At 37.9% G+C, this 24683-nt stretch overlaps 1 protein-coding gene across 6 annotated transcripts in view; it reads left to right on the top strand.

Annotated features, from left to right (window-relative positions):
• PRDM5 (PR/SET domain 5) overlaps positions 1-24683 on the top strand; it is a 224299-nt gene that overhangs the window by 17421 nt on the left and 182195 nt on the right. The window lies entirely within an intron of this gene.

Here is a 24683-nt window from a genome sequence, read left to right as displayed (position 1 = left end):
TTGATATTGATTCCAGTTAAGTATTTAAGTATTGAAATGTTTTAGTTTTTTTGTTTTTTTGAGATGGAGATTTGCTCTTGTTGCCCAGGCTGGAGTGCAATGGTGCGATCTTGGCTCACTGCAACCTCTGCCCCTGAGGTTCAAGCGATTCTCCTGCCTCAGTCTCCTGAGTAGCTGGGATTACAGGCACATGCAAACACGTCTGGCTAATTTTGTATTTTTAGTCGAGACAGGGTTTTGCCACATTGGCCAGGCTGGTCTTGAACTTCTGACCTCAGGTGATCTACCTGCCTTGGCCTCCCAAAGTGCTGTGATTACAGGCGTGAGCCACTGTGCCCAGCTGAAATGTTTTAGTTTTTAAAGAAAGTTTAGCATTTTTTTCTTTTCTTTTTTTTTTTAAGAGAAAGTGGACTGTTGAAATATCTTACTAGACATTTGTTTTAGAGATCTGAAGTTCCTCATCGAAAAATAAGTGTGGTGTTTGAATTTCAAAATAAGTGTGCCCTGAATTTAGAACTTGACTTCTGTAAATAAGATTATACTTAATTTTTTTTTTATTTAGTAGTTGAAGTTCTAATTGTATAGAAACAAATCTCAGTTTCATGTTGTAATAAAGGCCCGCCTTAAAATGTACCTTACCTTTAAAAATACATAGTTAAGGAGCTGTAACACTAGAGACAGTCTTTTGCAATCTAAAGTTTCGCTTAGGCAGAGATCTGTATATACCAGTATATATCTGCATGTTATGAGAATTTTCATCTTAGTTTATGTCAATTATATTCGTTGCTGTTCTTTTCTAGGTATTAGAAAAAGGACCCAAGGTATCAAAATAAGAAACCAGCAGTGTAGACTGTTGAAATAAAAATTTGGAAAATGCAGTCCTAGGAATTATATATTCATGTGTTACTTAATGACAGGGATTCATTCTAAGAAATGCATCATCAGGTGAACATCGTAGAACGTATTTGTACAAGCCTAGATGGTATAGCCTACTGTATTCCTAAGCTATATGGTATAGCCCATTGCTCCTGGACTATAAGCCTATACAGCATGTTACTGTACTGAATAATGGAGGCAGTTGGAAGACAGTGGCAAGCATTTATGGATCCAACATATCTAAGCAAGCCAGGCACAGTGGCTTGTGCCTAATTCCAGCTACTCAGGAGGCTAAGGCAGGAGGATTGCTTGAGGCCAGGGGTTGGAGCCCAGCCTGAGTGACATAGCGACCGAATCTCTAAAAAAAATATAAAAAATTATCTGGGCCTTTCGGTACATGCCTGTAGTCCCAGCTACTCAGGAGGTTGAGGTGGGAGGATTGCCTGAGCCTAGGAGTTCAAGGCTGCAATGAACTATGATCATGTCATTACACTCCAGTCTAGGCAACAGAAGGAGACCCCTTCTCTAACAAATGAAATTGAAAAAGATCTAAATACAGAAAAAGTACAATAAAAATAATGCATTATAATCATATGAGACCACCATTGTATATACAGTCCACTGTTGACCGAAACATTGCATTGTGGCACGAGGCTATTTGATAGTTTCCTTGAGGAGGGTAAGACCTGAGATACATGTAGGAGGTAGAGATTACACAGTAAGAAAAGGTTGGAAAACTAGAGTAAGGAACTACACATAGAGAGTCTCTCTGTGCTTGTATCAGTAAGGGTCTTCAGAGAAATAGAACCAAGGAGATTGTGTATATGTTTATTTATTATAAGGTATTATCTTACGTTGTTGTGGTAGTAGCAAGTCTGAAATCTGTAGGGCAGGTCCTCAGGCTGGAACTTCAGGCAGAAAGATGATGCTGCGGTCTTGAGGCAGAATTTCTTCTCCAGGATACCTTCGTTTTTGCTCTTAAGGGGTGTGACTAAATGGATGAGGGCCACATACATTATGGAGCGTGTGATCTCCTTTACTTACAGTAAACTGATTGTAGGTGTTAACTGTATCTACAAAATACCTTTACTCCTATATCAGCGTTTGATTAAATCAAAATACCTTTACTCCTATATCAGTGTTTGATTGTTAGATGTTAACCGCATCTACAAAATACCTTTACTCCTATATCAGCATTTGATTAAATAATTGGGTACTATAGCCTATCCAAGTTGACACATAAAACTATCCGTGTGTTATCTGTAAGCAAAATGCATTTTTAAGCATCACCCGTATTGTTGAAACTGCTGGGGGTGGGGAGTGGAGGTGACTGAGAAAGGATTCTAAAAGGTTTCTTCAGTGCAAGTGATAGAAAATGGAAATTAATAATATAGTCCTCACTATAATTTAAGTGGGAAATGTTACTGATATTGCCTGAATTTAGCCTGCTGTTTTGTTTACTGTTATGAACTTAAACATCTTAATGGCTTTCACTATTTTTCTATAAGGTCTTAATTTTCTCAGCAGTTAATTCTTTTACTATGAAGGTTTTTCAGAAACCAAACATTTACGTGACCAGAAAAACCTGACAACTTAGTAAGTCATAAAATGATAAAAATAATACATTTTTAACTGTTTTTTTTTCTTTTTTAAAAATTTTATTTGTATACATTTAAGGGGTACAATTCAATTTTTAACGTGTTATTAATGGTTTTCGATACTTGTTATCTGAAAATTTTAGTGTGATGATCACATTAATGTTTTGTGTAGCTATGAGGTATCATTAAACAGATAATTTTTTATTTTAAAAGGAAGACTTCCATGTAAAACGGAATCATTTTTGTACTATTATATAGTTGATAGTTCCGCAGTACATCATCTAGTTTTGCGTTATCTATTCCTGTGTTCTTTAATGTCTTTGCATTATTATCTTGTTTTCACACTAGTTGTCTCCAGCTCTCTCACTCTGCTACCCAAGGAGCTATTGATTTTATACATTTTTATGCTCAGGTAATGGTACACTCACGTGATTGCCATTCTCTATTTCATTTTACTTCACCCTTTATGTCTTTGTTTTGAACAAGTAATATTTGTACTTGTTATACAATTCAGAAGGTAGAAAAGGGTATTGATGAAAAGTCTCTGTTCCCTTCCAGCCTGGTTTTTTCACGTGAGACCTTTTGATACATTTAATCCCTTAGTTCATATACCTTCCCCCTCCCCTTCTGGTTCTTTTTCCTCTTGGTCTCATCTTCATTTTGGATTGTCAGCCGTTGTATTAGTCTGTTCTCATACTGCTAATAAAGACATATCCAAGACTGAGCAATTTATAAAGGAAAGAGTTGGTTTTTTTGTTTTGTTTTGTTTTTTCTTTTTTTTGGAGAAGGAGTCTCCCTCTGTCACCCAGGCTGGAGTGCAGTGGTGCAATCTTGGCTCACTGCAACCTCCATCTCCTGGGTTCAAGAGGTTCTCCTGCCTCAGCTTCCCAAGTAGCTGGGATTGCAGGTGCATGCCACCACACCCAGCTAGTTTTTGTATTTTTAGTAGAGACAGGGTTCCACCATGTTGGCCAGGCTGGTCTTGAATTCCAGACCTGAAGTGATCTGCTGGCCTTGGCCTCCCAAAGTTCTAGGATTTCAGGTGTGAGTCACCATGCCCAGCCAGGAAAGAGGTTTAATGGTCTTACAGTTCCATATGGCTGGGACGGCCTCACAATCATGGTGGAAGGCAAAGGAGAAGCAGAGGCATGTTTTACGTGGTGGTAGTCAAGAGAGTTTGTGCAGGAGACTCCCGTTTATAAAACCATCACATCTCATAAGACTTATTCCCTACCACAATAACAGTATTGGGCAAACTGCCCCAATGATTTTATTATCTCCACCTGGCCCTGCCATTTACATGTGGGGATTATTACAATTCATGGTGAGATTTGGGTGAGGACACAGAGGAAAACCATATCAGCTGTTCCCTGCTCTGCCCAGTTGTGCAGCTGGGCAGGGGAAGGGACAGATTCTGTGGTAGGTCTTCTAGAGGGAACATTTAAAGAACAACACCTTTAGAATTATGGAGTTATTGCTTGCTATCTCTAATCTTATCTCTTATTATGTTGAGTGAGCAAGCTGCTTCCAAACCCTGAGATATACTATTGAAAGTCCTTTTTTATAATAATTATTATTATTATTTTAGCTTTGGAGGTGCTAGGATTCAGAAAGAGCAAGATACAGGAGAATAACTGGTTCTATTACTGGTCCTATGTCTGCCCCTTGTGGAACTGTTTGAGTCTTTTCAAAGGGAGATAATGAGCCTTCCCTCCTCTGGTGAGTAAATTTAAATTGGTTATGGGAGTCATTTCTGCTAGGCCCCTTAGCTACGTTGCTAACCACAATGAAGCTCTCAAATGAGTAATCCTTTTCAAGCCAATAGTTACATATGTTGTGGTTATGGAACATGAACTGGAACCTGGTGGTAATGTCTGGAAAATGATGTCATGTGAGAGACCATGTGGCCTAACTCTTTCTCAGTTTATACCTGTATTCTGCCTAATATGCTAATGGTTCTGGTGGACAAGACCAAGAGCCCCTGGGGAGCCATTTCATATCAAAGAACTTGGAAGTACCAGTCAGGATTGAGCCTCCTGGTAGGTGTGAGCCTCTGTGAGCTTGGGACAGTATATGAAGGGACCTTAGGATCATGGGGAGCACTGATAGTGTCTGCTGCCACCTCTCCCTCTTTATCCAAAGGTGTAGCTTAGAGCTTACTGATGCCCACTGCTTCAAAGCGCTCACTAATACCTCAGTTACTTTCTGTATTGGCCATCAGGATTTGAGCTTGGTCTCTGAATAGACTGAGTATTGTGGGTCTTTAATCTTTCTTGATAAACTCTGATTTTTACTTTTCTTTTAAAATTAAGTGCTTAAGCAGAAGAACTCTGGATTTCTCGGGCCTCAGGCATATTACAAAGCTTGAGGATAGGAACCAGTGTTTGACTGTAAATGCTTCCGTTTGACAATTTGGTGGAATGTACCCAGTTTTCTGCATTGTATTCCATTCTTATCTTAATTAGAAGTCTTTCTGTCGACTTTTTGCCAGGTGGTTTGGAGCTTGAGATACATTTCCTTCAATTCTCTACTAATTCAGACTCACTCTATGACCTATGACCTATATTCTACTTGCTAAACTCTCAATAATTCTTTGTTTTTACATCTCCAAGACATCCTCTTTCTGTAATATGTTCTTAGATATTTCAAATCACAATTCAAATATGTTTTCTCCAGGCACTGGCTCTGTGCGTCCAGCATATAACTTTAAGTTTTGGCACCTGTGGAATGCAGGACAGTTTGTGAATTTTCCTTGCTACCTGTTCTGTCTATTATTTAGTTGTTCTAAAGTGACTACTGGTGAATCCAGTAGATGCTGGAATCCTCCAAATAGCTCTGCTCTGTTGGCTCTGGGTCTTTCTTTCCATTTGCAAAGTGATTCTCTGGGATTGCTTGCAATAGGTTTTGTGTGGAAACTGGCCTGATAAGTTCTCAGAAACTTGGTGTTGTCCTGTATGTCCAGTGAAGTCATTCATTCTTGAACTGCATATCTGCTCCGAGATCACAAGGTCTCTGCCTCATTCTCTTTTTATCTCACTCATGCTGAGTCTGCATTTGCCTCTTAGTCTTTGAACATTTCTATGGATGCAGTGGATGTTCAGTGGTGTGATTTGATGCAGGTGGAGTCATATGCCATGCCACAGTTCAGTATACTGGGTGGTTCCTCTGGAAAGACAGCTCTTACTGTGTGCAGAATCCTAAAGAACCAGACACAAACTACAATTTCAAGTAAAATATCTTAATTCCGGGTGGCATTTTCATAGAAAAAAGTTAAGCCTCTTTTACTTAAATACATTGTGTCATCCATAACTTATGCTAAAAAGGCATTTATCTCAACACAAGGAACATTAGGACAAAACCAAAACAAATAGAGGTTAAACTTTGCTTTTTAAAAAGGCCTGTGGCCTCGTAAGGGTTCCAGATGTAACACAATTGGGATACACAGAGCACCGTGAGAGCTATGTACTTCACCTGCACCAACCTGACTTAATGTCATTTTAAAAAGTTTTGTGTGTATTTATTTTCCTACATCTATCTCCTGGATCATTCATGAGAAAACTCTTATGTTTTACATCTGACGTTAGTGTATTACCAGGGTAATTAGTCATCACAACCTACTAGAAAATTGCATATTACAAAATCCAGAGCATCAAATTATGATGATTTTATTTATTTTTGTGGGCAGTTTCTGATTTTGTGGCCTGGATAAATAACATGTTTTCAAAATATAGCCATCATAGTGGGAAGAGGGTGAGGGATAAAAGACTGTGTATTGGGTACAGTCTATACCGCTTGGTTGCCAGGTACACTAACATCTCAGAATTCACCACTGTAGAATTCATCCATGTAACCAAAAACCACTTGTACCCCCAAAGCTACTGAAATAAAAACAAAAAACTTAAACATTTAAAAAAGGATGGAGGCTTGTACATAATCTATCGCTCATTTATTTAAATACATGAGGACATATATAAAAATGCTTGATGTACCTAAAATATAAGTGAAGGGGTAACAATAGCTGTCTCTAAGGAAAAGGAATGGGTGACAAGAAATAGAGGAGAGAGGGAGACTTTTTTATTACTATATAATCTTTTTACCTTTAAATTTTTATTGTGTATGGGCATTACCTGTTGTGTTAAACTTTTTTTAAGCAGTAAACCCCCCAAACTCCACAAAATATAGCAATTGAAAGACATCATCAGAAGATTTGCAGCTGTTTTTGTATGATTGTGAATCTCTTACAGTTATAGCAAATTATTATTTCAAAATAAGTGTACATACCAGATGAGTTGGGGCTCCTTCTGTTATTGATGGGGTTTAAGACATCCATTTATCAGTTAAAATATATATGGATTGTTTTTGGAAACTTCTTTTCCAACCCTTGACTCCCCTCTTCACTTATATACTGTTGATGGTTCTTAGTTAATAACCTTTCTTTGTCCTTGGTTATTAATTTGAACCAATGAAGAACAGATAGGAGCCAGATGAAGATAAAATATCTACTTTATTAATGAGCATGTGTGATATTATGAAATCTATATTTGGTCCTCATCTACTTCCTTGACTTTTAACTCCTAACATCCTTGGAATCCCTAGAGTAGAAGAGTGTTTTTTGTATGCTAATGAGATGACTGGAGGCTGGAGTCCCCTCCATACCCTCCAGGATGGGACCGTTTGCCAGGGGGAAACAACCAGGTGATTAGAGGGTTGGAACTTTCAGTCCCCTGGGTCTCCCTCACCTCTAGGAAGAGGAGAGTAGCTGAAGGTTGGGTTGATATATAAGTGACTAATATCAGTCATACCTAGTAATGAAGCTTCCATAAAAACCCAAAAGAACTGTGTTCTGAGGGTTTCCAGATAACTGAACACATGGAGATTTCTGGAGGATTGTGCACCTGGAGAGGGCATGGAAGCTTTGTGTCCCTTCTTTTATAGCTATGTATCTCTTCTATACCTATGCCTTTTTCTCTATCTATGCATCTCTCCCATCTGGCTGTTCACCTGTATCCTTTGGAATATCTTTATTAATATACCTGTAAACATAAATGAAGTGTTCTCCTGAATAATTTTAGCCTCTCTAGCAAATTAATTGAACCTGCGGAGAGTGTCATGGGAACTCCGGTCTATAGCAAGTTGGTTAAAAGTTTCAGAGGCCTGGACCTGCCACTGCCTAGTGCAGGACAGTCTTATGGGACTGAGTCTTCAACCTGTGGGATGTGACATTATCTCCAGATAGATAATATCAGGATTGAATGAAATTAGAGGACACTCAGCTGGTGTGATACTGAATAATCTGAATAATCCACCAAAGAATTGCTTGCTTGGTGTGTGATGGGGGAAACCCCGCCACATTTGGTAGTAGAAGTGTTCTGAGTTGATTGTGTTGTGAGAATAAAGTAGGAGATACTGAGTTTGTTGTTTTCATATCCCTACAGCATGCAATAATGTTCTAAGTACCTAGCTCCAGAAAAGCTGGATTGGTGACTAGGAGCCTAGGCCAGAATGGGGACTTCATGCCTGGCTTCTTAAATCTTGAAGTGTGTACCAACTGTGGCAGAAATTGAGTCAGCAAAGTAGATTCTGAATCTATTACCAATCAGCTGTGTGACGAATTGTGGCCTTACTCAGACTCACTTTGCAGCATAATTGGAATGGAAGATAACAGAGAGTATAGGAGAGAGACAGGTCTCCAGCCTGTGTAAAAGGCAGACCCTGAGTCAGCTGGTACGTCTACTTACCACAGAGCAGGCGGCTGGGCACAGGAAATTCTGGACCCCGCTTTTTTTCTGAGGTATGGTAACCAAAGTAAGTATCAGACCCAATGACTATCAGGGTCTCAGTAATCAGCTGAAGAGAGGGAACCATGAAGGAAACCCAAAGTATATTTATTCCAATTTATTTCTCTCATGGAGGAGGAAATAAGGAAATATGAAAAAGGGGAATAAGGATTCTTTCTGAGAACATACAGAATTATGTTCTTCTCATTTCTCATACAGAAAAAATGATGTGCTCATTTGGAATTCTTCACAAAACAAACATAGGCATGGTGAGTGAAGCGGGATGGAAAGAGGAGGGCTATCAGACAGTCAGTCTTTAGTATGATTGCTACCCCTAGGATGCAGTAGAGCCCTTGTTCTTCTGGGGCCTATGTTTTAGTAGCAAAGATAGAATTAAAACACCCCTAATAAGTAATATAGTGAAAGGTAGTGATATATGGTATAAAGAAAATAAAATAGGGCAAGAAAACTTCTGTCTGATACGAACTTGAACACATCAATATTACTGCTGATAACAACTCCAAAAGACAGGTTAAATATAAAAATAATTTGTTTAATGCCTTCAAGGGTGTTAAAGCAAGGAGTCCTAGAGCGACTAACGCTCCAGCGAGGTGATAATTTTGGAGAGATAAACTGATAATCTGCAATTTCTTTTCTCTTGGGGAAGTGGTCAGACTTTGCTGATTCTGGGTGTAGGCAAGAGGCTGAAAATCTGAGCTCAGCCTGTGTAGAGGGTTACTCTTTGAGGCCACAGAAATAGGTAGAGCTTCTGGAAATTTTGTCGTGTTAAGCAACAATATTGGAGACCCAAAGGGACTAAAAAATATTGCTGTCTCCTTCTTAAGACATTTGCAGAATTACGAAGCTGCATGGCAGAATACTACAAAGTTAAGCCACATGCTTCTGAAAAGCAAGGTGTTCTGTAGTCTCATCTTGCTGAGGAGAGGCTTTCAGTGCATGCCATATTTTGAACTGGAAGCGCCGTAGGGCTGTGGGTAGGAGTATAGTACACTGAAACAGACTGAGCCTTGCCGCAACTGAAGCCCCGCTGTGAATCACCTCACTCCCTGATTCGTTTAAGGTGAACAGTTTCTGCTCTGCCTGATAGAAAACAGGGTAAATATACTCCAGAGAAATATAATACCTGGATCCTCTAAACTTTCAAATATATAATATCCAGCATTTTATAAAAAAATGACTAGACATGAAGAGATAGGACCGTATCACTATAAATGATAAAAGCTGGACAATGGAAACTGACTTAAGGATGATTAAAATATTGATTGGAGTTGGCAGATGAGGACTTTGTAATAACCATGACTGTTATACTCTAGCATATGGAAGAAAAGATGAGACAAAAAGAGGAAGAGATGCAGAATTTTACTAAAAAAATTGAAATGTATAAATGGCAAATTTATACATTTAGAGCAAATTCATATTTTAGAGCAGAGAACTCAGCGTGTGAATTACATAGTAGGTATGACAAAACAAAAGACAGAATGAATGAAGAGGAAAAGAAGTCAGTAGAAAATATTAAAAATGAGTTACAGAGACTAAATCGATATGTGAGACAGTGAAAATATCTAATATATCTGTAATGTTAGGACCTTTTAGCTTAGCAGGAGAGGAGGTAGAAAATGGGACAGAAGCAATTTTGAGGAGGTAATGGCTAAAAATTTTCCAGGACTTTTAAAAAAGGTTGTCTGATGAATTGAGGAAGCTGTATGAGCCTCAAGCAGTGTCAGTAGAAAGATGGTTACACCTACAGATATCTTAGTAAAACTACTTAAAACCAAGACAATCCTAAAAGCAGCTAGAAAAAAAGGAGACATTAAAAAAGCAACAGTAAGAGTGATAGTTGATTTTTAACAGAAAAATTAAAAGATAGTAGACAACTGAATAATATTTTTAAGGTGCAAAAAGAAAATAGCTGCCAATCTAGAATGCTTTACTCAGCAAAAATATCATTAATAAAATGACCTAGTTCTTCCCATCTCTTCCAAATGTGACCTAGTTCTTCCAGTCACTTCTATGTGCCTATGTGACTGGTTCTTTGGATTTGTCAAAGAATTCGCTTTAGTTTAAGGCCAAGGCTAACAGCTTAGCTTTAAATGTAAGTGTTCATTCATTCTTCAAATGAGAGTACTCAGACTACCTCCAGATCTTACCCAGAAGTAAACTTTACTACTTTGGATTTACTGAAAGGAGGGGGGGGGAAAAAAAAAAAAAACTACGGTGGCTCAGGCCTGTAATCCCAGCATTTTGGGAGGCCGAGATGGGTGGATCACGAGGTCAGGAGATCGAGACCATCCTGGCTAACACGGTGAAACCCCGTCTCTACTAAAAATAGAAAAATTAGCCGGGCGCAGTGGCGGGCGCCTGTAGTTCCAGCTACACAGGAGGCTGAGGCAGGAGAATGGCGTGAACCCGGGAGGCAGAGGTTGCGGTGAGCCGAGATTGCGCCACTACACTCCAGCCTGGGTGACAGAGCGAGACTCTATCTCAAAAAAAAGAAAAAAAATTTATATATATATATATATATATGAAATATTTAAGCACAGGGATGTTGCACAAATTGAAATAGACAGACTTTACAAACAAGCCAGTGAGGAAATTTCCAAAGTAGAACAAAAATGTAACAAACTTCAAACTATTTAAAAGAGGTCGTAATTGATCTCCTGAATTTCAAATTTAGAGGTAATGTTAATCAACTATGTGCAAGTGACTTCCCTGCTTGAGATATGAATGAAGAGATGCTGTGCTCTCTCTTTAGAATGAAAGTGACAGAATTTAAAGATATTAAATAATATTATAGATTTTTATTTTGCTGAGAAACCTTAAGTTCCTCGCAACAAATTTCATCTCAAGTAGAGTGGTGGCCCATCTTCAGTGATGACTAAAGTTAAATGGGAATCTGAGAAGGACTTGATTAAATGATCATGTCAGAAGTAAAATAAAGCTGTCTGGAAGAGGAAGCATGAAAAATCTCAGGCCTTCTTCACCTGATTCACCAATGATTCTGATGCAGGTACAGGTGATATAAGAGAGCTCATCAAAGATGCTGTTTGGGACTAGATATGGTGGCTCATGCAAAAAATTGCAGCAGTTTGAGAGGCTGACGCGGGGGGACAGCTTGAAGCCATAATTTCTTTATTTTTTGTAGAGACAGTGTCTTGCCACAAAGCAAGATTTTTATTTTGCTGAAAAACCTTATTTTAAAATAAAATTCTCACCAACAGATTTCATCTCAAGTAGAGTGGTGGCCCATCTTTAATGTTGACTGAAGTTAAATGGGACTCAGGGAAGAGATTGCAACCAAGCAAGACCCTGTCTCTACAAAAAAATAAAGAAATTAGCCGGGCATGGTGGTACATGCCTGTTGTCCTAGCTACTCATGAGGTTGACATGAGAGGATTGTTTGAGTCAAGGAGGTTGAGGTGTCAGTGAGCTATGATGGTGCCAGCCTGGGCTACAGAATGAGACCCTGTCTCAAAATGAAACAAAACAAAAACCTGCTATTAAAGCACAGCTTGGCTTCTTATATGATAGATAAAGAAGGGGAAGGAGAAGAAGCTGATGTTCATGATGATGATGAAGAAGACTTGGAACATATTTTGATGAAGAAGATGAAGGCAGAGGGGAAGAAGATGAAGATGGTGATGATGTGGAAGAGGGAGGAAGGTTGAACAAGAAGATGACTAAAGGAATACTGATAGATTCTGACCCTCTTCTTACTTTTAGAAATTTTGCATTCTTTGGGAGCCAGTTGCCATCTCCTGTTTTTTCCCCTTTTGTGCTTAGTTACCTTGTTCTAATAAGCTCTCTTTCTCTCTCTCTCCCTGATCTGGTTCTTCACTTACTTTGTGGGAGACTCTTGAGCAAAATACAGTGGAAAAAACATCTCTTCCCATTTCTGTTCCAAGTTTCTTGTCTTAAAAAAATGTGAATATAGTGATGTGGAACTAACACATCAACATGCACTGTGGGAAAGAAGAAAATTTTCTCCCTTTGCTTTGCTGGAAGCTGGAGGGTGCTTATCCCCTTTGCATTAGTGCACAAAATTCTTGATTTTACTTTCTCTAAAGGATTCAGAGATTACATTATGTCTTTTTGTGATTAGGGACATTTAACATTATCATGTACATGCACTTTCTCTTGTTAAATAAAAAAGAAAAATCTTATAAAATGGAATTAAGTCAGGAAAGGATGGATTTCCAATGTGTTGGTATTTAGTGTTACAAGAAGAGGAGAGAAAGAATGGAGCAGAAGCAGAAATGATAACGGCTTTAAGTGGGTATTTTGATAACATGGCTTCTCCTTGTGCATGGGTAATTGAAGTTGAACTTACATTTTTAAAACAGAATTCTCTTCTAGTGATGACTTGAGCTCTACTGATTGCAAAATCATCCAGAATATGTAAGACCCTTGGAATTGACATTCTCTGTTTTAATTTTGTCCCTTTTCATTTGTAAATTCTACTTTTCTTTCCTGAGAAAGGAGAGTCTCAGTTTTAAACCCTAAAAATACATATATGTTTCTTTTGTTTTTACAATAAAACTAAATGTATACACAAAAGATTTGATGCTGTTTTCCTCAGAACAGATAAACTTGAGATCTTCCAAATTTCATTTATAAGTAGTGTTGTCAAAATTTAAAGGCAAATAAAGATGTTTTCAAACAAGCAAAAGCTGAGACTTTATCACCAGCTAACTTGCACCAGAAGAAATATTAAAGTAAAGGGAGCTCTTCACAGAGAAGGAAAAGGAATCCTGAGGGAAACATGGAAATGCAGAAAGGAGTGAAGAGCAATAAAGGGTAACCATATTGGTGAATAAACATAAACATTGTTGGTATTGAACAATAATAATGTTGGTTTAAAAATATATGCAATTTATATAATAAGAACAATTTGAATGGCTGGAGGGAAGTAACTGTAATTAAAGCATTCCAAATTTCTAGTAAGTAAATTTGTCTAACTAGATTATCTAACTAAAATGATACTAAAATGTGATTTTAACTAAAAAGTTAATACAAGGGAAAAAATAGGATGATAAAATCATTTTATTAATCCAAAAAGAAGGCAAGGAATGAGGAGAAAGAGACAACTGTGTCATGTAGAAAATAGTAAGATGGTAAGTATAAACACAATTAGATCAATAGTTGTGCTAAATTTAAATGGACTAAGTATTTCAATTTAAAGACTTATACTGTTAATGAATTGGACCAATGAACAAACCTGATGCCTCTTTAGAGACAATTTTAAAATTTAAAGGCTCAGAAAGCCTGAAAATAAAAGAATGAAACAAATATATTATGCAAATACGAATGAAATTAGGTTTAACCTTACTAATATTTGATAAAATGCACTTTAAGGAAGAAACATTACTAGAAATAAAGAGGGTCAATACATTCGAAGATAGATATGTTCCAAATGTTAACGCAAAAACTAAAATAATTAGCAGTAGAAATAGGCGAATGAATGATCTTAATGGGAGACTTCAGCACAACTTTCTCAATTGCTGATAGAATAAGCAGGAAAAAATAACCTGGAAAGGACATATAGACAATTCAATCAATACAATTAATACAAAATACCTAATTGACAGATATAGAATACTGTGTCCAGTGATAGTTGGTCACATAACGCACATGGAACACTTACCAAATTAACTATATGCTGAGTCATAGAGTGCAAGTCAACCAATTTCAAAAGATGCAGTCTCGGGAGAGGGGCCAAAATGGTGGACTAGAGACAGCACATGTGCACTGTTGACAGAAAAGAAGCAAAAGGGCTAGTGAATCCTGACCCTGCAGGCCAGTCGTCTGAGAAGCCACGTGGGCATCTCTCAAGGCAGCAGGGAGACAGAGCAGAGAGGAATAAAGCTGGACACCAGTCTGTCGAGGTTCAGTGCAGGAGAACCTCTCAGACATGGGAAAGGGTGAGTAAATGAGAGCCTCCTGAGGTATTCATACTTCCCATAGGGACCTCTGCAAGACTGGGAATGGGAGAATCCCCCTGGACCCCCAGCACCCTGCCATTGTGCTTCTGGACTGAGGCAGAGAGCCATCAGGATGTTTTTCAGGGGCAACTCTTTTGAGTCTAAGGGGACTTAATAAGCCTTGGGTCCTGGAGCAGACCACCACTGGCACTGTAGCCCTAACAGAGGCTTCAGTCATGGGACCTGGGAGCAGTAAGATTGCTGTACTCCCCCTTCACTGGATGGGGCTTAGTGCCAACTTCTGACCCAGTGGTCCTGCTTCTGCCTGAACTTGGTGCAGCAGCAATTTTCTGCTGTCCTCGGAAGTACCCAGATGGCGGGGTGGGAGCCCCCACCCACCACTGCCACTGGTAGCCAGTCAGGTAATATGTGATAGAGCTGCCAGCCAGTCAGTGGTCCCACTTCTGTGTGAACTTAGCTCGCAGGCACAACCTTCTGTTTTCCTGAGAAACAACCAGACAGCAGGTAGGTGACTTCACCCTCCTCCACCTTTCATAGCCAGATGAGCCACACCCATTAGAACTTCCGGCCCAGTGGTGCTGCTTCTGCCTAAACTCTGTGGGCAGGTGCACCCCTGTGAAGCACTCAGACAGCAGAGTAGGACTGATCTGGCAAGGATATGGCCTGTCTGCCGAGTGTGGTTCTTACCTGAGAGAGCCCTATGGACCAGAACACTCAACACCAGGAACATCCACATTCATAAAATGAGTTATTATAGATCTACAAAGAGACTTAGATAACCACACAATAATAGTGGGAGACTTCAGCGCCCCACTTGACAGTATTAGATAGATCATTGAGACAAAACTATCAGTGATGTTCGGGACCTGAACTCAACACTTGACCAAATAGGCCCAAAAGACATCCATAGAACTCTCCACCCAGAAACAACAGAATATACATTTTTCTCATCTGCAGGTGGTACATACTCTAAAATTGATCACATAGGCATAAAACAATCCTCAGCAAATTAAAAAAGAAAAAAAACCCCTAAAATCATAGTAAACACACTTTCAGATCGCAGTGCAATGCAAGTAGAAATTAACACTAAGAAAATCACTCAAAGCCACATGACTATATGGAAATTAAAAAACTTGCTTCTGAATGACTTTTGTGTAAACAATGAAATTAAGGCCAAAATCAAGAAATTCTTTGAAACGAATACGAACACCGATGCAGGATACTAGAATCTTGGGCACACAGCTAAAGCAGTGTTAAGAGGGAACTTTATGGTGCTAAACATTCAAATAAAAAAGTTAGAAAGTGGCTCACGCCTGTATTCCCAGCACTTTGGGAGGCTGAGGCAGGTGGATCGCTTGAGGTCAGGAGTTTGAGAACAGTCTGGCCAACACAGCGAAACCGTGTGTCTACTAAAAATACAAATATTAGCTGGACATGGTGGCGGGTGCCTGTAATGCTAGCTATTTGGGAGGCTGAGGCAAGAGAATCGCTTGAACCCAGGAGGCGGCGGTTGTGGTGAGCCGAGAACATGCCACTGCACTCCAGCCTGGGTGATGGAGTGAGACTCCATCTCAAAAAAATAGTTAGAAAGCTCTCAAATGAACAACCTAACATCACATCTAGAGAAACTAGAGAAACAAGAGCAAACCAACCTTAAAGCTAGTAGAGTACAAGAAATAACTGAAAGTCAGATTTGAATGGAAGGAAACAGATGTGAAAAACCATACAGAAGATCAAAGAGTCCAGAAGCTGATTCTCTGAAAGCATAAATGAGATCAATGGACCACTACTTAGACTAATAAGGAAAAAAGGAGATTCAAATTAGCACAATCAGAAACGACAAAAGAGACATTACCACCAACCCCACAGAAACACAAAACACCCTCAGAGACAATTATGAAAACCTCTATGCACACAAATTAGAAAGCCTAGAAGAAATGGATAAATTGCCGGAGACATATAATCTCCCGAGATTGAACCAGGAAGAAATGGAATCTTTTAACAGACCAATAATGAGTTCAGAAACTGAATCACTAATAAAAAGCCTAACAACCAGAAAAAGCCTGGGACCAGATGGATTTACAATCAAATTCTGCCAGATATATACAGAAGAACTGGTGCCATTCCAACTGAAACTATTACAAAAAATGTTAGGAAATTTCATTCTGGACATAGGCCCTGTCAAAGATTTTATGATGAAGATGTGATAACCAATTGCATCAAAAACAAAAATTGACAAATGGGGCCTAGTTAAACTAAAGAGCTTCTGCACCACAAAAGAGACTATGAACAGTGTAAACAGACAGCCTACAGAAGGGGAGAAAATATTTACTAACTATACATCTGACACAATTCTAATATCCAGAATGTATAAGGTACTTAAACAAATTAACAAGCAAAACCCAAACAACCCCATTAAAAGGTGGACCAATGATATGAACAGATACTTTTCAAAAGAGGACATACACATAGCCAACTAGCATATGAAAAAATGCTCAACATCACTAGTCATTAGAGAAATGCAAATCAAAACCACAATGAGATGCCATCCCACACCAGTCAGAATGGCTATTACTAAAAAGTAAACAAAAAAAACAAAACAAAACAAACAAAACATGGGGTGAGGTTGTGGAAAAAGGGAATTCTTATATACTGCTGGTTGAAATGTAAATAAGTTCAGTCATTGTGGAAACTAGTGTGGTGATTTCTTAATGAACTAAAAACAGATGTACCGTTTGACCTAGCATTCCCATTATTGGGTATATACCCAAAGAAATTGATATAGTTTAGAGATATGTTCCTACCCAAATCATGTCAATTTGTGATTTCCCAATTGGAGATAGGGCCTAGTGGGAGGTGATTGGATCATGGGGGTGAGTTTCTCATGAATGGTTTAGCACCATCCTCTTAGTACTGTTCTCATGAGTGAGTTCTTGTGAGATCTGGTCATTTAAAAGTGTGTAGCAACTCCCCCTACTCTCTCTTTCTCCTGCTGTGACCATGTGAGGTACCTGCTCCTTTTTTACCTTCAGTCATGATTGTACATTTCCTGAGGCCTCCCCAGAAGCTAAGCAGATGGCAGCACCATGCTTTCTGTACAGCCTGTGGAACCATGAGCCAATTAAATCTCTTTTCTTTATAGATTATCCAGGCTCAGATATTTCTGCATTGCAATGTTAGAATGGACTAATATAGGAATTTAAATCATTCTACCTTAAGGATGCATGCACACATGTTCATCACAGCACTATTCACAATAGCAAAGTAATGGAATCAGCCTACATGCCCATGAATGGTAGACTAGATAAAGAAAATGTACACTATGGAATACTATGCAGCCATAAAAAAGAACTAGATCATGCCTTTGCAGCAACATGGATGGAGCTGGAAGTCCATAATCCTAAGTGAACTAATGCAGGAACAGAAAATCAAATGCCACATGTGTCACTTCTAAGTGAGATTAACAGTGAGTAGACATGGAGACAAAGAAGGGAACAACAGACATCAGAGCCTACTTGAGGAGGGAGAGGATTGAAAAACTACCTATTGTATACTATGCTTTTTACCCAAGCCACAAAATAATCTGTATATCAAACCCTGTAACACACAGTTTACCTATATAAGAAACTTGTGCATATGTCCCTGAACCTAAAATAAAACTTTAAAAAAGATGCAATCTCAATACAAATCCTGGAAAGTTTATTTTTATTAATTTTTTTTTGCAGGGAGGGTGATGGTATGGAAATTGATTTTATAATTTATGTAAAAAGCTAAGGGGCCATCAAGGCAGCTTTGAAGTAAAAACACAAAACTGGAGGACTTATACAACCAGATTTATAAAGGGACTTTGAAATTGTCATGAGAATAGATGAATAGAAACTGTTTTCCGCAAAAGTAACATTAATGATACAGTGGAAAAGGATGTCATTTTCAAGGATTGTATTAGATCAAAATTATATCCTCATGGAAAATAGTATTTTGACCCCTAATTCACATCATATATGAAAAATCGACTTAATATGATTGTAAATTAAACATATCAGATGAAAGCAATAAACCTTTCGAAGAAATTTTGTTAGAGTTATGAACTTGAAGACAGAGGTTTCTTACATAAGCACAATAAACAGTAACCTTAAGTGGAAAAATGATAAATTGGTGAACACTAAAATTAAGAACTCTTTATCAGAAGATACTACAAAGAGAATGAAAAAGTAAGTCACAGAGGATGATAAGATATTTGTAATACATTTCTGAAAAAAGGATTTGTATCCAGAATATAGTAAGAACTATAAAAATCAATTTAAAAAAAAGAAAAATGGGCAAAATACTTGAAAAAGGATGTCATACAAGAAGATGTCCAGATGGCCAATGAACATGAAAAGATACTTAACTTTATTAGTTATCTGGGAAATGCAAATCAAAAGCACAACATACCACGATATGTTCACCAAAATGACTAAAATTAAAAAGAAGACAATGCCAAATGTTTGCAAACGTTATCTGAAACTCTCATATACTGCTTCTGGGTTTTTTTAATTGGTCACATCACTTTGGAAATCTATCTAGTGGTATCTACTAGAGCTGAATATATGCATATAGTATGATTCAGCAGTTCCACTAGACAGATATTAAGTAGAACACATTACTGAAAGATTTGTACAAGAACTTATATAAGCAGCAGTATCAGGAATTGTCTCAAACTAGAAGTAACACAAATGTCCTTATACTAGTAAATGGACAAATACATTCTGGTATATCATAAAATGGAATATTATAAAGATTTAATGATAATGAGTATATTTCTGTTATGCTTAGCAACATGGGTGAATCTCAGTAACAAAGCCTTGAGTGAAATAAGCTAGAGAAAATGAAGTACATCTGTTTGATTCACTTTAGCTAAAGTTTGACAGCAGGTGAAGCTAATCTATGAAATTATAAATCAGGATTGTGGTTACCTGACTGTGAGGGTAGTGATTAGAAGTAGAGATCTGGGGAGACTCTTTCTTGATCTGTGTGATAGCTATATGGCTGTGTTTACTTTGTGAGAATTCGTTGAGATGTATGCACAAAGTTTCTGCACCTTTCAGTAATTGTGTGACACTTCAATAAAAAGTTTAGTTAAAATAATAAAACAGAACAACAACAGGCTAAAATGCCTAGGCTGTGGGTTTCTGCTTTAGCTGGGCTATCAAGTTGTGGTAGGACCTAAATAATAAGAGTAGCAACTACCTGAAGAAGAGCTAAGTGAAGAAACCAGATTGTAGCAGAGATGACAATGAAGTCAGATTGTTCAAAGGACAGAAACAAAGTCAGTTAGGCTGATGGTTAGTGGATGAGAGGCCAGAAGTGGTGTGTAGGATTAGAGAGGTAGTTCTAGATTAGATAACGAGGTTTATTCTGGTGGTAGAAGGAAGTCATTGAAGGGATTTGAGCAGGAGACTGATGAGATTTGATTTATGTCTTGAGAAGGTCTTTGTGTCTGCCTTGTGGAAAACAGGTAGAGAGGCAAGAGTGGACCAGGGAGACCACCTAGATGGCTGTTGCTGTAGTCAAGGAGTGATTTGATGGTGGCCTGGAGTTGGGCCCTAACAGTAGATTTGGTGAGAAGTGGTTGACTTCCAGTTGTATGTTGACGGTAACTAACACTGATAGGACTTGCTGATGGATTGTGTGTTGAAAGAGAAGAGTCGACCACGCACAGTGGCTCACGCCTGTAATCCCAGCACTTTGGGAGGCCAAGGCGGGTGGATCACGAATTCAAGACTAGCCTGGCAAACATAGTGAAACCCCATCTCCACTAAAAATACAAAAATTAACCGGGCCTGGTGGCACATACCTGTAGTCCTAGCTACTTGGGAGGCTGAGGCAGGAAAATCGCTTGAACGTGGGGAGTGGAGGTTGCAGTGAGCTGAGATAGCGCCACTGCACTCCAGCTTGGGCAACGGAGTGAGACTTCATCTCAAAAAAAAAAAAAAAAGAAAGAGAAGAGTCAAGAATGACTTTTAAATATTTGGCTTAAGCTATATGGGTGGAAGGTGATGACATATCTGAGATAGGGCAGTTATATAAGAGTGACAGGGATGACAGGGTGGGGTGGACTATGTTGTAGACTTTTGAAGGAAGGACATTGTCTTTTTATTACCTGATTATTAACTTTACTTCCCAGGTCTTTGCAGAGTATCTAGAACATAAATATAATTGAGTAAAAGTTCATTTCATATTCATTATTCAACAAATCATTCATATTGAATAAATGCATTGCGTTAATTGTATGGCTGTTTTTACCATTGACATTCTTAGAAAATAAGTTACTTAAAGGTTAAAAAAAGGAAAAACTGATTAACTTCCTTAGTATTTTAATTGTTGGGGCTTGCCTACTTTATAGACATTTTTCTTTTCTTTTTCATGATGATGGTGATTTGACTGAAATATAGTTTTTAAAGGAGCAGATTGGTTGGATATTAAACTGGACATTTTGTTTACATGTTTTTCTCATTCTTTGCAGTTATTTTGTGATTACAGCTGTTCTGCTGTTGGGAACTGGATTCAGTACCAGGTTTCCAATGTGTTTTAGTTTTGGGAAAAAATGTTTCCAATTGTTTAAAATCTTTTATTTTCTTTATTGTTTATGGAAGTCCTTTTAGGTGTTTGGAACAAAGAATTCTTTTTACCAAATGTTTTTCTTTTGCAGTTGATAACATGTTGTTATGGGGTCCAAATGGAACCACTTAGTGTAGACCTTGGTGGAAAAATACCACCTATGAAGCCTTATAGAATGCTGGAACTCCTAAAACAAATGTCATAGTGCATTCTTCCTGACACTAGTCCTCTAGTTAGGGAAAACGCAAAGCAGTCGAATGTTTCATGTCTTCTGGAAGTTCTGTGTTTTGCGGTTGTCCTTTACCTGCCATTCATAAGATGGGTCCTACCTAAATATGTCAACCAATTTCTGGTCATTCAGTGAAACCTGAGGTGTGATTAAAGAATGCTTAGAATTAGAGGCCAAGTAGTTTGACTAAAAGAAAAAATAACACGTAACTTTTGTGTTATTGGAGTACTTCCACTATCTTTGTGGTTCTGATCACAACTTATAGAACTAGAGGAATTTTTTTTTTTTTTGTCTTTCGGTAACAGTGTCTTGCTCTGTCGCCCAGACTGGAGTTCAGTGGCATGATCTCAGCTCGCTGCAGCCTCTGCTTCCCGAATTTAAGCAATTCTCCTGCCTCAGCCTCCTGAGTAGCTGGGATCACAGGCGTGCGCCACCATGCCTGACTAAGTTTTGTACTTTTAGTAGAGACGGGGTTTCACCATGTTGGACAGGCTGGTCTCGAATTCCTGGCCTCAAATGATCTGCCCACCTCGGCCTCCCAAATGCTGGCATTACAGGCATGAGCCACCATGCCCGGCCAGGTAGAACTAGAGGAATTTTATCAAATAGATGTAGTTGGGGTTGCAACTTCCAAATCCAACTTGTTAAATAATGAGGGAAGGACATTATGTCAAATAAGAGTAAGTTCAGTAGTCAAGCAGGCTTCAGGGCTGGTGGATTAATAACTTAATGTCACCCAAGTTTTTTCTACCTCTTCACCTTTCTACCTTGATAGAGGCTTAATCCTCAAGCTAGTGGCAGGTATCAGGTAGGTTGCAGACAAGATAGTGTCTGTAAGGAACAGGGGTACCTTTTGAAGAATCTTCTCCTAGTAGATCACCTCTAATATGCCAGAGGTGGGTAATATGTCTTTTCTTACTTTTTTTTTTTTTTTTTTTTTTTTTTAGACAGAGTTTTGCTCTGTCGCCCAGGAGGGAGTGCAGTGGTGTGATCTCGGCTCACTGCAAGCTCCGCCTCCCAGGTTCAGGCCATTCTCTTGCCTCAGCCTCCCGAGTAGCTCACCACCATGCCTGGCTAATTTTTTGTATTTTTAGTAGAGACAGGGTTTTACCGTGTTAGCCAGGATGGTCTCGATCTCCTGACCTTGTGATCCACCCGCCTCGCTGGGATTACAGGTGTGAGCCACCGCGCCCGGCCAATATGTCTTTTCTTGAACTGGGAAAGGCAAAAAGATTGCTTTTATTCCAGTCAGGCATAACCTAGAGCTGGGATAGGTCAGCTTTTTATCAGACTTTGTAGGAAAGAGTAGGCATATGAATAAATGTAATGTTGTTTGAAGAAGGAGGATGGTCAGGGTGTACACTCAGAAGTAGTGTCCCCCATGAGAATGAACACATTTGTTATTTTTCATTCAACAAATATGTCTCGGATGTTTACTCTTTCTTAGATATTTTGTACTGGGTGCTGGATTTACTTAGAAAGATAAAAAGTATTGGACAGAGAAGGTAAAGCTTAAAGCCTGGTAAGGAGTCCAATATTTGTATCTTTCATTATTTCTATGTTATACAAATGTTTTGATTGGGGAGCATAGAAAACATACTTAATGAAAGTGTTTTGGTTGTAGGAACTATTACAAGAACATTTCTTTTATGTATTTTTAGGGATTAAAGCAAGTGTTTCAAGTAGAGAGAAAGTGTAAATGGAGGTAGGAAAAGTGTAAATTAAGGGAGATGCAAATATCAACCAGGTTATGTTTTCAAAAATTCTTATTTTTCATTACATATCATCACACATGATGTAAAAAATTATAGCCATACATACAAAGTTAATGTTCCACATTATTTGTCTATTCACTCTTGCTGATATTTTTGTGTGCATTTCTATGTATATATGAGACCAGTAGGATCTATATAAATATTTTAAAGTAACTCTTATTTCAATATATGCATTAGTAATATTGCTTATCTGATATGTGGTCATGGAGAGATTTGATTGTTCACTAATAGATTGAGCATAAATGCAGGAGGCATTTGTGAATTTTTCATAGCAGTTTTATTAAGATTTATACACCACAAAATTTACCCTTTTAAATGTATAATTCATTAGTTTTCAGTGTATTTATAGTGTGCAGTTACCCGCACTGTCTCATTTTAGAATATTTTCATCACTCCAAAAAGAAGCCCTGTACCCTTTAGCAATTGTTTTTGAATTTTTTATATATTTAATTAATATCTTGTGCAAAATTTCATTTGAAGAGGTATGATTCTCTTAAGTAATCTATACACATTAAGTCCTTATATTAAAAATTCAGTTAACGTCTTAGAACCAGTTTCAGAGAAGTATTTTGGATTCTTAGAAGGATCTCCAAGTGGTGAATGTGTGTATTTTTAGAAGTAAAACCATTAGCAGTGCAGAAAATTTTCGTGCGGATTGATATCAGTTTTTAGTATTTATTGTGTAAATAAAAATATGAGTTGCATTAAACTAGTGGTAGTCAGGTTTCCTATGTTTTTAGATTTCTAATTGTACACTAGAAAAAGAAAACATTTAGCAAAATAAATGAAAATCAACTTTAAGAAAGTGCAATGTAGGGATGATTAAATTAATTGATCTTTATTGTACCTTCTAACACTGTAATACTTAATAATTCTGTTTGCTTTACATTGAGAGAAAAAAATGAAGGCAAAAGGGGAAAATGTAAGTAATTTGCTTGCATTTAAACTTGTAGGAAATATATGACTTTAGAAGACATTAATTTAACCTTAAGCATACAAATCACTGTCCAGTATGGTAGCAACTGGTTACGTATGACTATTGGGCACTTGAGATCCAGCTAGTACTATAGGGGACTGAATTTTTAACTTTATTTTAGCTTTAATTAATTTTAAAAACTGAGGCCATGTAAAATATGTTTTTACCAAACAGCTTTATTCTTTGGTAGGACTACATTTTAGTTTACTGTTGCATTGTATGAGATATCACTGTATTGTAGGGTGTGTATGAGGCATGTACATTGTTTTGTTTTGAAAATTACACAGAAATATGTCAGTGATTTAATTGTCAATGGAATAATTCAAATGATTTTTTGAAAATAAATTTTTCTACACACGAATGTAACTTTGTAATGTGTTCATTTGAATATTTCATACAGACAACATGATTTCCAATAATACCTTTGTAGATTGTAGATTAATAATAATATAGATATTTGTTATACATCCATTATATACATGGTATTTATGTATTATAAAATGGTTATTTCAATTACTGTATTATTGCATAGCTTTCTTATATAAAAATGCAAATATGGCAAAAATTTATATAAAGAAAATATACTACTGATGCAGAATTAAGTGGAGATACAGAAGCTAGTACCAGAACAATAAAGGACAAAATGAAAATGGAAGAAGGTGGCCAGGTGCAGTGGTTCACGTCTGTAATCCCAGCACTTTGGGAGGCCTAGGCATGTGCATCACCTGAGGTCAGGAGTTCGAAACCAGCCTGGTCAACATGGTGAAACGCCTTCTCTACTGAAAATACAAAAATTAGCTGGGCGTGGTGGCAGGTGCCTGTAATCCTAGCTACTCGGGAAGCTGAGACAGGAGAATCGCTTGAACCCGGGTGGCGGAGGTTGCAGTGAAGC

This window comes from Chlorocebus sabaeus, chromosome 7 (assembly GCF_047675955.1).
Source record: "Chlorocebus sabaeus isolate Y175 chromosome 7, mChlSab1.0.hap1, whole genome shotgun sequence".
Taxonomy (NCBI): domain Eukaryota; kingdom Metazoa; phylum Chordata; class Mammalia; order Primates; family Cercopithecidae; genus Chlorocebus; species Chlorocebus sabaeus.
This window is presented reverse-complemented; position numbering and strand designations above follow the sequence as displayed.